The sequence below is a fragment of the Sander vitreus genome, unplaced genomic scaffold (assembly GCF_031162955.1).
Source record: "Sander vitreus isolate 19-12246 unplaced genomic scaffold, sanVit1 ctg594_0, whole genome shotgun sequence".
Lineage (NCBI taxonomy): Eukaryota > Metazoa > Chordata > Actinopteri > Perciformes > Percidae > Sander > Sander vitreus.
In genome coordinates this window covers 1-4,834 of record NW_027595686.1, presented here as the reverse complement: position 1 = coordinate 4,834, position 4,834 = coordinate 1, and the positions used below count along the sequence as shown (strand labels likewise).

Sequence of the window (4,834 nt, the reverse complement as noted above, 5' to 3'; positions counted from 1 at the left end):
TAATAGTATTTGGACAACAATAGAGCTCTTTGGCACAGAGGAAGAGGACATATCAGGCTTTGGATACACACACAATACTCGTTAGTGGATCAAGTCATTGTTCATTTGAGTCTTTTTTTAATAGGATTTGTTGACAATAAGAAAAATGTTAGCAGACCAGTTTTGGGAAAGTCAAGTCACACTTATGCTTTCGATATTATACAATAACCCAGAGAATGATTTCACAGGACACCGACTACTAACGTTTTTGAATTAAGCCCCAAAAAGGGACACACAGCGTTTAAGAAATGATCTATATTCTCTCCTTAAAGCCTACTTCTACGTTACACTCCATGGCCGTTCTCCCCGTGGCGATCCTGCCCTCTGCACTGCTGAAGGAAAAAGTCAGCACCATCTATTGCTTTAACAGACGCTTGGATGGGTTTCTGAGTGTGTATTCAAGGTTAAGCTAAAAGAGTCTGTTCACCTGTCCAGGTTTGGTTTCTGTAGAGAAAGAGAAGTTAGGAGGAGTGACGTGGGGCGGTGGGGATGGGGGCGGGGGAGTCAGGGGGCCTTCAGAGTGGGCAGACTTCAGTGGGCGGCCCCAGGGACTCAGCTGATTGGTCATTCAGAGAGGGATGCTCTGTCTCACTGTGCTGTCAGACAGCTCCAAAGACAACTGCTTTCAGGATGTGTGTGTGTGTGTGTGTTTCTGTGTGTCTCTGTGTGTGTGTGTGTGTGTCTCTGTGTGTGTCTCTGTGTGTGTCTCTCTGTGTGTGTGTGTGTCTGTGTGTGTGTGTCTCTGTGTGTGTGTGTGTCTCTCTCTCTCTCTGTGTGTGTGTGTGTGTATATGTGTGTGTGTGTGTGTGTGTGTGTGTGTGTGTGTGTGTGTGTGTGTGTGTATCTGTGTGTGTATCTGAGTGCGTGTGTGTGTGTGTGCGTGTATCTGAGTGCGTGTGTGTGTCTCTCTCTCTCTGTGTGTGTGTGTGTGTGTGTGTGTGTGTGTGTGTGTGTGTGTGTGTGTGTGTGTGTGTGGAGCTATGGCAGGTTGTCGTCCCGCAGGCTCTCCAGGATCTGGACCAGGCTCTCCAGTCCGAACACATATCCCCGGTCCGGCCCGTCGTGCACCGCCGTGTCGCCGCGGAAACCCTTGAAGGTGGAGTGGGCGAAGTCGATCATACGTACGTCCACCAGGGGGGGCTGCTGGGGCTGGGGGGCGGGAGGAGAGGGGAAGGAAATTAAGCTGGGAGCAGGGGAGAAGGAGTCTGGATGAGGGTGAGGCGAGGGGAAGGAGTGGCAGTCTGACTTTGAGGGTGGGGCCTGTTGGGGAGGGCGAGTGGAGGGGGAGGGCGTAGCCATCAGTCCAGGTCCCTGAGAGGACACTGACCCCGGGTTGGGGTTCTGGCTCATGTCCATTTCACGTGGAGTGCCTGGGGCCGCAGGTGCGTGGGGTCCGGGGCCACAGGAGGGCTCTACGGTGGCCACGGGAGTCTTCTGGTGCAACGGTGCATGCTGCCCAGAACTGAGGACTGAAGGGCCCTCTGGTTCCTACAGACAGAGTCAAACACAGCAGTGATCAGTATGAACCATAGACAGTATATATAATGGAGCAGCAGACCCCGTGTCTCTGGACGGAGACCAGTGAAGGACATTAGAAGCTCTTTCAGACAGACAGACGCACGCACGCACGCACGCACACACACACACACACACCCACACACACACTCTCACACACACACACACACACACACACACACACAGCTCAAGAATGAGTCATTTATACCTTTTTTACATCATTTATTCGTGACTAACGGAGGCTATCGGCCACTTAGAAGTTGGAACAAAGAAATGAAGTAAGTCCTCCAGAGGTCAGCCTCTGTTTCACCTCCTCAGCGTCCAGTTACACGCTAACCCAAACGCATCAGCTGACCGCTCAGTTACCAACGCAACCTGGAGCGCAAACCCGAGCCCGAGTAAAATGATAGAAATTCAGGTTCTGGCAAAGATCTTCAGCTCTAATTCACAGCTGTAACAGTCCTTCCAGAAAAGAGTTTTTTGTGATTGTTTTGGGCTAAAATCCTTGATTATGAGGCACGTTTTCTTAAAAAATGAGATGGAATATGCAGAATATTTATGTAATATTATGGGATGATATTACAGGAACTTGCAAAAACTACGGTTTCATCGTCACTTCATCACGTCGCTTCATCACGTCGCTTGATTACGTCACTTGATTACGTCACTTGATTACGTCACTTGATTACGTCACTTCATCACCGTCACTTCATCACGTCACTTCATCACGTCACTTCATCACGTCACTTCATCACGTCACTCACGCGCCACTTGATTACGCCACTTGATTACGCCACTTCATCACGTCTCTTCATCACGTCACTTCATCACGTCACTTGATTACGTCACTTCATCACGTCACTTCATCACGTCACTTCATCACGTCTCTTCATCACGTCACTTCATCACGTCACTTGATTACGTCACTTCATCACGTCACTTCATCACGTCTCTTCATTACGTTCCCATGGCAGCAGGGGAAACAGCTGCTCTTGTGTGAAGTAAATGCAACATTTTTCATCTTTCTGCTAAAATATTTGCAACGAAAATGCGGAGATTACGACATGCAAGCCCCGCATATTTTGCACGGAAATCTGCAATTTATGCGGTGAATATATATGAGGACTTTGGCTGATTATGCATTGAATTATGGGATCACATGATCACGTTTTTCTGGAGAGACTGGTATGAACACAAAACCTTGACAAAGTTATGTCACCTGACTCCCCTGAAGTATAAACGAGCCCTTATCCATCACACTTGAGGCTTATTCCAGCTCACCTTTCCCTCATAGATGATGAGCAGTGAAGACGAGTAGAAGCGATAGGATGCCTGCCTCTCCAGCACCGCCTTCAGGGTGCGAAGCTTATTCAGGATTGGCTCAAAGAGGTCCTGCCTCAGTCCCTTTCCGTTGTGCATGTACTGGTAGAGGGCCTCGCGGAAGCCTTCGATCGACAGGCCGCGGCCGTAGTACTTGTTTCTGCAGAGGTAGTGACCGGTGCTCAGCTGGTACACCTGCAGAAATAAAGGATTTATTATTCATAACTTCAGAGCTATTTATATACCTTCCCTTGTTCAATGTCAGGCCGTTTCATTGTGTAATACATCATCTCTCTATGTCCATAATCCAACATTTAGTTTTGACTTATCGTCCTTTTTCTGGAGCCTAAATATCACCACTGGCAAACAGTGGTGGAAAGTAACCAAGTACATCTACTAGGGCTGTCAAAATGACAGACACGTTAAAAACACCTTTAATATGAGCTAATTCCTTTTAAAGGCATACTATGCAGTTTCCATTGTTGTCAAACAGCGACCCCTAGAGTCTACGTCCTGCTACGTCCTGCTACATCCTGCTACGCCCTGCTACGCCCTGCTACGTCCTGCTACACCCTGCTACATCTGCTACACCCTGCTACGTCCCGCTACGCCCCGCTACACCCTGCTACGTCCTGCTACAGCCTGCTACGTCCTGCTACGCCCTGCTACACCCTGCTACGTCCTGCTACACCCTGCTACGTCCTGCTACAGCCTGCTACGTCCTGCTACGCCCTGCTACACCCTGCTACGTCCCTGCTACGTCCTGCTACGTCCCTGCTACGCCCTGCTACGTCCCTGCTACACCCTGCTACGCCCCTGCTACGCCCTGCTACGTCCCTGCTACGCCCTGCTACACCCTGCTACGCCCTGCTACACCCTGCTACACCCTGCTACGCCCGCTACGCCCTGCTACACCCTGCTACGCCCTGCTACGTCCTGCTACTCCCTGCTACACCCCGCTACACCCTGCTACGTCCTGCTACACCCTGCTACAGCCTGCTACGCCCTGCTACACCCTGCTACGTCCTGCTACACCCTGCTACGTCCTGCTACGCCCTGCTACACCCTGCTACACCCCGCTACACCCTGCTACGTCCTGCTACAGCCTGCTACGTCCTGCTACGCCCTGCTACACCCTGCTACACCCTGCTACGTCCTGCTACGCCCTGCTACGTCCTGCTACACCCTGCTACACCTTGCTACACCCTGCTGCGTCCTGCTACATCCTGATACACCCTGCTACACCCTGCTACGTCCTGCTACGTCCTGCTACACCATGTAACGCCCTGCTACGCCATGAACTACTACGACTACTATTTCTAGTCATTGGTCCATTATCTTTATTGTGACTATTATTGCCACTGTTCATCACCCCCCCAACCGGCACCGTCAGACACCGCCTACCAAGAGTCTGGGTCTGCCAAGGTTTCTGCCTAAAAGGGAGTTTTTCCTCGCCACTGTCCCACTAAATGCTCTGGGGGGAATTACTGGAATTGTTGGGTCTTTGTAAATGATAGAGTGTGGTCTAGACCTACTAATCTGTAAGTGTCTTGAGATAACTCTTATGATTTGATATTATAAATAAAAATGAACTGAGATTTAACGACTTTTCAGACCCTGTAAGAGACTTATAAATATCCCTTTAAAGTACATTCATAACAGATACAAATATGTGCAATTAATTTGTGATTAATTGCGAGTTAATGAGATTTATCGCGATTAAACATTTTAATCAACTGACAGTCCTAAATTGTACTTAAAAAGTACTGTACTTAATTAGATATTTGTACTTTACATTATACTATAGACTATTTACTGTATTATTATAGTATTATATTACATTATTATAGACCATTTACTGTATTATAGTATTATATTACATTATTATAGACCATTTATTTACTGTATTATAGTATTATATTACATTATTATAGACTATTTACTGTATTATTATAGTATT

At 48.2% G+C, this 4,834-nt stretch overlaps 1 pseudogene across 1 annotated transcript; it reads right to left on the bottom strand.

The window, feature by feature from the left end:
* Positions 1-904: 904 nt before the first annotated feature.
* On the bottom strand, positions 905-3,090 carry LOC144514475 (inositol hexakisphosphate kinase 1 pseudogene; annotated as a pseudogene). Its single transcript, XR_013501413.1, has 2 exons — positions 2,836-3,090; positions 905-1,527 (listed from the first exon to the last, which is right to left on the bottom strand). The product of XR_013501413.1 is annotated as an inositol hexakisphosphate kinase 1 pseudogene (transcript).
* Positions 3,091-4,834: the final 1,744 nt, after the last annotated feature.